Here is an 11,067-nt window from a genome sequence, read left to right as displayed (position 1 = left end):
AGTGGTAGTGAAAAAGGGGGATGCCTGGGGTGAAGACAATCTGCCTTACACCCCTGCTGGACCACTAAGTGGTGCTGGTGGTGAGCGCCCCCCTTCACACTTTATTAAAAAATTATCTGCCCAGGAGGGAGAAACTGGAGATCTCTTGAACATGAGAATGACGAAATATGGTGGTTCAGAGTAACCATTGCTTTTTCTGTCATTTGCCATAAATATGAATGATACAAAAACCCTTTTCTGCACAAAGAGCCAACGAGCATAGCTTGGATTTAATAAGTGATTGCTTTGGCTAAAACGTCACCTATCCTAAGAGGTGTGTATGTGCATCCTTGGCAAGGTTTGCACATGAGGTAAATGCTTTTCACATAAAATGGCATCTCTCTACTCCCCTCATGCCTGTTTGATTTTGTAGCTGGGTTATGGTTAACCGTACAGACGTGCTATGAGCTAAAGGAACTGGAAACCGGGATTCCAGGAATGCTGCAGCTTGAGCTAGTGCTGTGTAGCTCAAAAACTATGTTTTTCTTCTGGCTTGTCTACAAATGTGTCTGATCAATGCTACTGGTCAATTTCTTTTAGTGGCTGAGCTGGTCCTTGAGAAAGTAGCTTCACTTCTATGAAGAGTATAGGAATTAAATGTGATTTAAGTAATAGATTGTCATCATCTACATGTTTTCCACAGCTTTCATTCAGGAAGATGAGCAATATTTCTCACAAATTTTACCTGGGGCTCTGTTGCAATTAGTACAGTTTAATCCTCTGGAGACCGTGGGAGAGTATCTAATCTATGTGAGACTCTAGGTATATGCTAACATATTCATTATTGCCTTTTGGCCAAGCAGACAGAAGTCAGGGCCTTGCAGGTCAGCTTCCTGCGGAGGAGAAATCAAGGACACGGAGTTTGGGTATTTTCCTAGTGTAACTTCTTTATTTTCATACATAGCCCCATTCTGGAAAAGTGCTGGTCACAAACAGTGCACAGGCAACTCCCCAGCCTACCTCTCAGGCAGCTCAGCCCAAACACCAATACACAGGCCCCAGGAAGCAACTCTCACCTCAGGAATTGACCATAGTTTAGGGAGTTTAAGGCAGAGAGAAAAGTCTCTTGCTGCTAGCCATGGCTCCCCCAGAGAAACTTCATCAGAAAACCAACAATACAACATATTTTCCAAGGCTTGCTTGCTTGATTGATAAGGAAAAAGAACTGAGCACCACCTGCTGATCCCTGCAATAAGAATAGGACCTACATTTTAAAAAATGACTTGTGAATTTGGGTACCTCGCCTTTTCACTGCCCAACCTGAGACACTTTAAGGGTGCTCAGTCTTTTGAACAACCATTCCTTGATGGGCATCCTTCAGGCACTGCAAACTGGCTGCCCAAAAATGGAGGATCCCAAAATCAGTAGCTGTTTTTTAAATGTATACAGGTATGTACATTATAGGCACACCCAGAAGATTTCTCCCAGTTTGAAAGTTCTGCAGCTTTAAAACGTTGCTGCTTTCCCTCTCAAACAGGTGAAATCTTTAAGCCTGCGAGGAATGCTTTGTTTCCCCACTGAATATCCCAATAATGACTTGTGTGTGTGATCTGGAAGAGGCCAGCACTCTGGGTTAAGTGAATGGTGTGCAATGAATAAGGGCTTTAAGAATGTAGCTAGATTGAGGAGATCTGAAGGCCCTAACCACCTTATTCATCCTAGTATACCTTGCACATGCCTGTATGAAATGTATCTTGGACATCTAATTAAAAGGAACTGAAATCTACTTACATATTTGTGCAAAGACAAACACATGTTCTAGTAATAGGAGGAAGAGAACTTGACTATTCAAGTGAAACAAATGCCTCTCCCTCCCTGCAGGGAATACCAGAGACTTTGTGGGGGCTAAAGAGGCTTAACTCTGCCCTTTAGAAGAAAAAGCTTCCTTTCAGGGCTAAATCATGCCTTTATTTGTGGGTGTGGCAAGCCCGTTGGCAATGGAAGTGATGCTGTGCTGCTGCACAGGGCAGGATATGGGAGAACATACTGTGCTTTGCAAGTGCTCCCTGCGTGGCAGGTTGGTGTGGGGCCTGACTGGGCCAGAAATGGGACTTCTCTTTTCTTTCATTAATGCTTGTGTATAGTGTGGAGGAAGGAGAGAGGACTGGAGCTTGGAGGCGTGTTGTGAGATTTGGAAGACCAGAGAACCAAAGTAAAGGAGACCCTGCCCTGGCAGGGCTGGGAGACTCCCTCCCCCCAATGTCTAAGGACCAAGGGTAACCCCACCTAAGGGGGGAGAGAATAAGAAACTCACAGGAGTTGAGAGGGGCTGGGACTCAGAGCGAGGAGCAAACCCAGACCCCTCCCCCACTTCCCTCCTCTTATCACCTTCCCGGGCCACTAGCGGGCCCTCGGTGCCGAAGAGCAGGGGCAAAGGGTGGCGTCTCAGCCCCCCAAGAAAAGCGCAGGACCCATCATACGAACATCAGCCATCTTGTCACAGGTGGCACATAGTGTTCCATTGCACCGTCATTGTCTGCAGTGTGGGAGAGAAAGGATGACCCGTGAGTGCTAATGCTCACCATTGACAGTAAAAGATGATGCAGATCTGCTTATCAATACACGCTTGTGAGGGAAACATGCACCAAAATGTTTTGTTTCATGCTAGTCCTCATGCAGTCAAAATATTTGAGGCCTAGATCAATGTTTTGATATTAGGCTTGCCTGCAGATTGGTATGCAGGTCGCTTATGCTCCAACTGTTTTCATGACTCAGGCGTAAAACATGTAGGCATCTCCACCTCATGGGGAAGCAGGCACATATTTTTTCACTTAGATCAGGCACGAGCTTCTTATTTATATTTTTGTAAACAAGCTTCTTATGCTTCAGATTAATATCCTGATTGAATTGCTGGTACAAACATTAAGATATTTAGCAGTGAGTTGCCTGCGTACAGCATGAAATCACACGATGAGCAGGAATACTGTCACCAGCGGTTTGTAATCTTGTATCTGTTCAGAGCCATAGCTCAGAGATTGGAATTCTGTGTTCTGTTCTCTAGGTAGTTCCCCAGAGTGTTGCTCAGGAATACAGCTGTTTCAGTTTCAGAGCCTAAAACTTTTCTTCCTAGCTAAGGAACATGATTGTGGCTGAGACTGTAGTTTCAGTGAGTCTACCCATGAGACCAGAGAGTCTCCCTCCTGAACTTTATTTGCTAACTGCCCTTACATGTAGATTGGAAGCAGCCCTGGACATGCAGAGACCTTCTGTCTCAAAGTTGACTGATGAGTTCAGTTTTAGGGACTCGAGCCTGCATGTCCTGGGTTCAGAGTGTTGCACACACAGTTAAAAATATAGTGAGCAGGGCGGGCAGTATTAAGTAACCTAATTTTGCATTTACAAGAGCTCTGCTGAAGGTTACCAAGCTTCTCCTGCTCTTATAGAGAGGATTATGTAGCTACGTGCCTCCTTTCTTGCTGTGGATCACACTTAATCTCATGTCTCCTCAGCTGCAGCTTGTCTAATCACATCCTGTGTTTTTGAGAATAAGGGACTGAAGATTAAGGACCAATTTAGCAAAGTTCTTAAGTATGTGCATAACTTTAGCATGTGCTTAAGTCTCTCCTTATTCAGCAACTCACTTAACCATATGCTTAACTTTAAGCATATGCTTAAGTGCTTTCCTGAAAGTCTTACTTCTGCTTAACTTTACCTACATCCACATGTAGCCTCCATTCATATGCACTAGATCAGAGCCACCTAGTGTTCTTTGCTGGTTACCATGCTTGGACTGGGAGGCTCCAGGCAGGAGTGATTTTTTTTTTAAAGGGACACATGTACAATAAACAAGATTAAAAACAATCCGTATTCCTGTATACATTGTGCCTCAGTCCATGCATTATAATGTGATTCATGCTAACACTAAGATATATGTATAGATTTGTTTATATTTTCAAAAGCTGTTGAATGAACAAAGCTTGTCCTGATAGTTTGCTTTTCAAAAGAGATGTGCAAATGTGCAAAACTTTGATATATGTTTGCTTTGTTTCCCCTCCACTAATGAAGCCTGGTGTACAGAAACAGAAATCAACCATCCTCTCTTTTGTAAGATTTATCTGCAAATCTGAGTGTTTGCTTACAGAAGAAACTAAACATGGATCTCACTGCTCAGCCAACTGTGTGTCCGTTAATGGGCCAATGATTTGTCTCAGAAGTTAACTGGAATCTGACAAAGACTTCCTATTGGAGCCTGAAGCTGGCAAGAGGCATAGGAACACAGGAAGTGCCATACTGGATCAGACTAGGGGAACAGCGAATCTACGATCTTGCGTCCCACAGTAGACAGTTCTGCCTCAGAGGAAACAGTAAGAAACCCCACCATAGGCAGTCCTGGGATAAGCTACCTACAGGGAAATTTTTCTCCTAACCCCTTTCAGTTAGAGGTCAGCTTCTGGCCTGAGGTATGGGAGTTTATATCCCTTCCTAAACTCTTATTTTTTTGTTTTTCATCTTTGCTATCATAACTCTGCCTATGGTTATCTATATAAAATGTCCAGTCCTTTCTTGAAGCCTACCAAGCACTTGAACTCAGTGATCTCGTGTGGCAATGAGTTTGTAACAGCGTGGCCTGCCCCTATAAGAGCCAGGGAACCTTGGGCCAGCCTGCTTTGTTCAATTAACCCTGCCTATGCTGTAATTAACTGCCTCCCACCCAGAAGGAGTGGGACTAACAGGGTGAGGTGTTACCATGACAAATATGTAGGTCTTATAAAATGAGCTGAGGGAAGCAAGGAACTCAGTGAGAGGAAGGTGCTCCAGGAAGTAAGGTAGATGTGTGAGGTAATGTCTACAGGAAGGTCCTTGGGAGTCCCCGGGGGAACTGCTAGGAAAAATGGCTTCTAGGGAGAGAGCTCTAGGAGGCTGTGCTCTTCCAAAAGAGCAAGGAAGTGTTCTGCAGGGCCTGCCTGTAGACATAAAGAACAGGGAACTCCAGTGCATGAGAGGGAAGGACTCCAGGGAAAGGAGGTTGGGAGTGGCTCTCTGAACAGAGCAGGAAAGCGCTGACAGCCTAGAAGGAGTGAGAGCTGAGTCTAGAAGATGGGCTGAAAAGTAGCACAAGTAGGTCAGGATGTTTAGCTGTTTGTTTGGACTTTGTTACCATAGAAGGCTTTAAAATTTATCATCTTACCAACCTTGTCCCAGGGTTGGCCGAGAGGACCCACCTCGAGGCAGGGAGTCCCTCCAGCACCACATTGGTTCAGAAGGGGGTGTGATTGGGGAGCCAGGCCCAGTGGCGGTTCCACAAGCTAACTGCACACTGCGTGATCCAGAATTTATTTATTTTGATCATCCTAAAACTTGCTGCCTTTCAGTTTAATTGAACATTTCCTTCACCCGTAGGCAACAGAGGCTTCCTGCCTAAAAGGCTGATATACAGTGTGTTTATACTAAGCTTCAGAGCTGTGAATAACAGTCAACTTTGTTTATGAGCTTGCTATCTTGTTCTGTTAGCTAGACAGCTTCGGGTGCTGAAATAAAAGTAACACTCTGAAAAATGTCTTTAAGAAAACTTATCTACCCTGGAACTCACATTTCAGAGACATAAATAATCTCTCATAACTGTTAAGCCTTTGTGATTTCATCTGCAGCATGGAAACCAGCCCAGTGGAAAAATCCTAGGGTGGACTCCTGTTTTAAACATATAAAATAGCCTGTAAACTAAGGGGTCATTATGTGCCAACTGGGATGGAAGTTGTGACTGGGAACTTACCCAGCAGGAATTGAAAAGAGACAACCAAACTCATTTAATGTAGACAGAAATAGTCCCTTTCCTAACCATAATGGACCTGACTCTCCTCATTTGCATAAGTATAAATTAGGAATAACTTCACTAAAGTAAATTAAGTTATTTTGACTTTATATTACTGCAAGAGAGAGGAGAATCAGGCCTCCTAGCATGTGAAGGGTTGTAACTTACAAAGTAACTGTAAGGCAAAGATTTATGGGTAAAAGTGCATAGCTTCCATGGAAAAGAAAATAAGAGAATTGATCAAGTGTAAAGTTCAGAAAGCTTTTTTTAAAACAGTATTTCAGCCCATAATCAATAGAACTCTGACATGCGTTGGCAAGAATAGCAATGGGCTGACAAAGAATCCGGATTAAATCAAACAGCATGAAATCAGGCTATCCATCAAAACTCAGCCTTTTCATTTCATGACCGAGCAATTGCATCACTATTCAAAGGGCTCATTCTTGTGTCATGTGTGTTGCCTTAGGCAAATCAGCTCTGGAAATCCACTTGGAAGAGGGAAAAAAAAATCAGAATTTTGTCAAGATTTATCCAAAATCAATATTTGTGAAGCCATAATGCCATAGGAGGAGTCCTGGCTGTTTCAGGACCCTTGGCCTGTCACAGGATGTCAGAGGTGTTTTCACACCTTTCAACAGGCAAATGACTTACAAAGGCAGCTAATGTATGAACAGCTTCTCCTCTCAATGGCCCAGACCACATCGCTGCACGTAGAAGGGTCGCGCCCTGCCTGTACTGAAAAGTGGTTCAGCCACTTCTGTAGCAGCACCCTCTCCTTCCTTAGACCACATTGAGGTCTCTCTCTGCGGCCCCACAGAGGGGGGAGCAGCAGTGGGGAAGCTTGGGTAGGTGAAGGTGGGCTGAGGAGCTGAGCCGGGGGAATGTTTACATTCCCCTAGTATCATTCCCCGAAGTTTACTTGCAGAAAGCAGCGCTCTATTTTCTGCAGAGTTCCTCCACTGTGGGGCAGCCTCCCCTTTAAGATGTTCCCAGCCAGCCTTTTCACAAGCTACCATACTATAATTTCAGGGTATAATGTTGGGGTTTTCTGGGAAGGGGAGCAGGAGGAGGCAACAGCATAAGAGATGGTCACTGTTTTTTTCTTTTTTGTTTGTTTTGGGGTTTTTTTTGGTTAAGTTTCCTAGCTCTGTATTGTAAGTGGCAATAATGAAAAACATCCGTCTTCTCTTGATGTGCAACTGTAAAGTTCCTTAGTGCTTGTGGGAGTCCCACAGACACATCAAGGACCGAGAGCGAGATCCCTAACATGACTTCACAACAAGAACAATGCCACTTTGTAACCAAGTCTCCTCCTTGCTCAGACCATGTAGGGCATGTGCAGTCTAATGTTTTCCTAATATACCCCCCCAGCAGTTGGATTTTCATTTTTGAGTCAGAACTTCATGTGCTCCAGGGAAGTGTGAAAGGGGTCAACTTTGCTGTAGTGCCAGTTAGATTTTAAAGCTGAAGTCTAGGGTTGCCAACTGGGTAAGTGTTAGCCAATATAGAATAGAATCTAAATCAGCAGTTCTCAACCTTTTTCTTTCCCTCTATTGAGTTCATGGGGCATTAGCCGACTAACTTTAATGCTGGGTTCTTTTCAGGTCAACTTTCAACTCAAACAGTATTTCTCAAATCAGGACTTGCTTATTCTTAACCAGCCAACAATTTATTAATTCGCCCAGAACCACATTAGTATACAATCAACTGTCTACAATCAGGTGTAGACACAACCAATGTTCTAGATTGTACTACACATGCAGTAGCCTTGCAAGCAACTATCACAGACTAGAGTTGAGGCTCATTGGTTATACCTCGGAACAAGGCAAATTACCAATATAATTACTTAACTTATGATCATCAACTCTCAATTTCTTTAGTATCTAACACAACTATCACACTTCCGAGGATGCTTTTGTCTTTATGGCAATGGTTTTCAAGTTGTGGTGCATGGACCCCTGGGGGTCTGCACTCTGTGTCTAAGATTTCCAAAGGGGTCCGCACCTCCATTTGAAATTTTTTTAGGGCTTTGCAAATGAAAGGTTAAAACCACTGCTTTAAGGCACTTTTAAGAGTGTGGTTACTAATTGTCTGAATGGGTTGGTCCAAAAGGGACAAGTTTAGAATACCAAAAGCAATTGTTTAAAGTTTTTGTTTTCTGTCTCTCTCAGGCCAATTTACTTGGATTTAGGAAGAAGTTAAAATCTAAAATATGGTTACTTGAGGACTCACTAGAGAGTGCAAACTTAGTAAGATAACCTACAGTTATTTGTACTTCCCCTTCTATTCTTTAATATAATCTTTGAAATGAAATCTCACCATTCTAATCCCCTTAACCCTGATATGGGGAAGAGTCCTTTCCACATGACTGGTTTGGGCGTTGGTCAGTCAGGTGTAGCAGAGATCCATTAAGCTAAACTAGCAATGACTGATGAGCAATAGTCCAAACACTAGCAGTGGTGGTCAGACAGCCAGATGTCAGAAAATCCATAGGAAAGAGAACGATGCATATGTTCCTTAATTGAGCAACAGAAGAGAGGATTTTATTCAAGGAAAAAAGGAGTCAAATAAGCCAAATGAATTAAGCAGGCACTTACAAAGCCCTGAAGTGAAATTTACATAAACTTTTTACTTGACACAAACAATATCCTGTTGGCTCTGAGAGAGGCCAAACTCTCTCTCCTTAATCTGAGCTCAAAATGTCAGGCAAAGGGATCTATAAAGTGAGCATGATGCAGTGCAGATACACATTTATAAGATCAGAGTCCGTAGATAGAGTGGCCTTATCTCTTGTTTTTACTTTCACTGTCTGTAGTGAGACTCTTGACCTACAGCATGTACCAAGTCTGCTGTCTTATATTGGTGTTCCTCTTATTTTTCTGTTGTATAATTTAAATCATTTTTGTATTATATCACACTCCAGCACAATATTTATAAATGGAGAATGACTTGGCATAATACTTACTGCAGCCTGTCTGCCATCAGAGAAGCATTCTTTACATCCTCCTTGTCTCAAGAGCTGGGAAATCTGAGCTGCAACTTCTTTGAAAAAGGCTGGGCACTGCTTAGCAGCAGAATTGCTGAGTGTCAAGGGAACTTCAGCTGCTCTGAAGGGAATTAATGTGAATGCTGGTACAGAGAAGAGAGAAATGCATCTCAGCCTTGGACCTTGGTGTCAGTTGGTTTCCTTGATTGTAAACATCACCTGTTGTTGATGTGCAAATGCAGCAGCACCTTGACAGCCCTACTGCAGTACTGCTGATATAAAGGAAGAGCTGTAGCGCTCAATATCACATTAGGGCCCGATTCATCCCTGGCATAGTGCTATAAGCTTATGTAGAGTTACATCAAGAATGAATTTAGCCCATTGGACCAAGTCCTCCTTTGTGAATAGCATGGGTCCATCAATACCTCAGCTGTTTTAAAACTTGACTGAAAGGGATTGTGTGACTGAGAGCCAGGTGATACCCAGGAAGGAGCCTTGTATAGTTGTCAGGGTTCCCTCCCCACTCTGAACTCTGGGTACAGATGTGAGGACCCGCATCAAAGACCCCCTAAGCTTATATTCCACCAGCTTAGGTTAAAAACTTCCCCAAGGCACAAATTCCTTTCCTTGTCCTTGGACGGTATTGCTGCCACCACCAAGTGATTTAAACAAACATTCAGGGAGGGGGCTACTTGGAGTCCTATCTCCTCCAAAATATCCCCCCTTCACCCCCTTTCCGGGGGGAGCTTGAGAATAATATACCAACTGATAGGTTAACAAAGTGAGCACAGATCAAATCCCTGGGTTTTAGGACACTGAAAATCAATCAGGTTTTTAAAAGAAGAATTTTATTTAAAAAGAAGTAAAAGACTCATACCTGCAAAAATCAGGATGGAAGATAACTTTACAGGGTAAATAAAAAGATTTTAAACATAGAGGATTCCCCTCTAGGCTTAACTTCAAAGTTACAAAAACAAGACTAACCCTCCCTCTTAGCACAGGGAAAATTCACAAGCTAAACCAAAAGATAATCTAATGCATTTCCTTGCTATTACTTACAATTTCTGTAATTTTTAGATGTATCAGTTCAGGATCTTTTTAGAAACTGGGTTACCTGCTTGGTCTCTCTCTTTGTCCCGAGAGGGAACCAACAAAGAAAGCACAAACAAAACCTCTCCCCATTTGAAAGTATCTTCTTTCTCCATTGGTCCTCCTGGTCAGGTGCCAATTAGGTTAATTGAACTGATTAACCTCTTACAGGTAAGTGATCCTGTACCTCTGGCCAGGAGGGATTTATGTTACTGCATACATAAAGGTTGTTACCATTCCCTTTATGTTTATGATGATAGTGTTGTCAAGGAACTATTAGTGAGGACTGTTCTGAGGAGTGAAGGGTTGTGTTTGAGATACTATTAGGGCCTGGGACAGGTGGAGTGATGTGAGTCTGGGACCAAGTCTGTGCAACTGCTCATTTTTTATGGGTCCCAGACAATCTGACTCATCCAATACCCTACTGGATCATCTATAGGTCACAGGCTGGTGCGTCTAGAGAGGGTGGGAGGAAGTCTTTCACCGTGAGCCAAGGGGAAGGACTTGACCTGGGAAGAGTGGCTGCTCTTTACTCTGGCAGGACATTCTTTCTGGTGTGCCTGGGTGGCTGCTGTGACACTGTAAATCTATACTCATGCACTTAATTTGTGGAGTTACTCTGGAATTACATAATCATAGCTGAGACCAGAATTTGGATTGTAAAACGGGTGTCCTCTTTCATTCCAAAAGGACAACTTAGGTCTTGTGTACCTTTCCATCTATTTATCTCAGAAGCTCTTTCTCAAACATGAATATAGGGGTTGGAGGATCAATTCCTTAAACTAGAAAAAAAGAGAAGAGAACTGTACTCATGTAATGGAGTGTCCCCAACCTGATGCTATGCTCATGGCTACATTAGTCCCATGGATCCCAGTGGGAGGCTTTATGCTTAATCGCATGTCCTTTAAGCTTTAAGAACTGTGGGCCACTCCTCAGCTGATGTACATTTTTATTCCTCGATTGACTTACAGTGACTTACACCTGAGGAAGATAAGGTCCTTTGCTTTACACTGTGAGCCTCAGCACTGTAAGTCACAGAAAACATGGATTCTCTTTGAGTCTCTACATTCAGTTCTCACTGGATCTCTCTTGCCTTCTGGTTGTCTGGTTCATGCTGGTTTCCAGCCACTGATGAGAGGAAGTGCACACCCAGTAGAAATTATTGTTTTTACCCTCCTATGGTCTCAGTTAAGTCCATTAATGG

General features: G+C 43.1%; 1 long non-coding RNA gene across 1 annotated transcript; it reads right to left on the bottom strand.

The window, feature by feature from the left end:
• Positions 1 to 985: 985 nt before the first annotated feature.
• Positions 986 to 9,930, bottom strand: LOC120374033. The gene is made up of 3 exons (XR_005585854.1): positions 9,834 to 9,930; positions 8,754 to 8,917; positions 986 to 2,515 (listed from the first exon to the last, which is right to left on the bottom strand). It is a non-coding gene; the product is annotated as an uncharacterized LOC120374033 (long non-coding RNA).
• Positions 9,931 to 11,067: the final 1,137 nt, after the last annotated feature.

Source organism: Mauremys reevesii, linkage group 10 (genome assembly GCF_016161935.1).
Source record: "Mauremys reevesii isolate NIE-2019 linkage group 10, ASM1616193v1, whole genome shotgun sequence".
Classification (NCBI taxonomy): domain Eukaryota; kingdom Metazoa; phylum Chordata; order Testudines; family Geoemydidae; genus Mauremys; species Mauremys reevesii.
The sequence above is the reverse complement of the archived record's forward strand: the minus strand, read 5'-3'. Positions and strand labels throughout refer to the sequence as shown.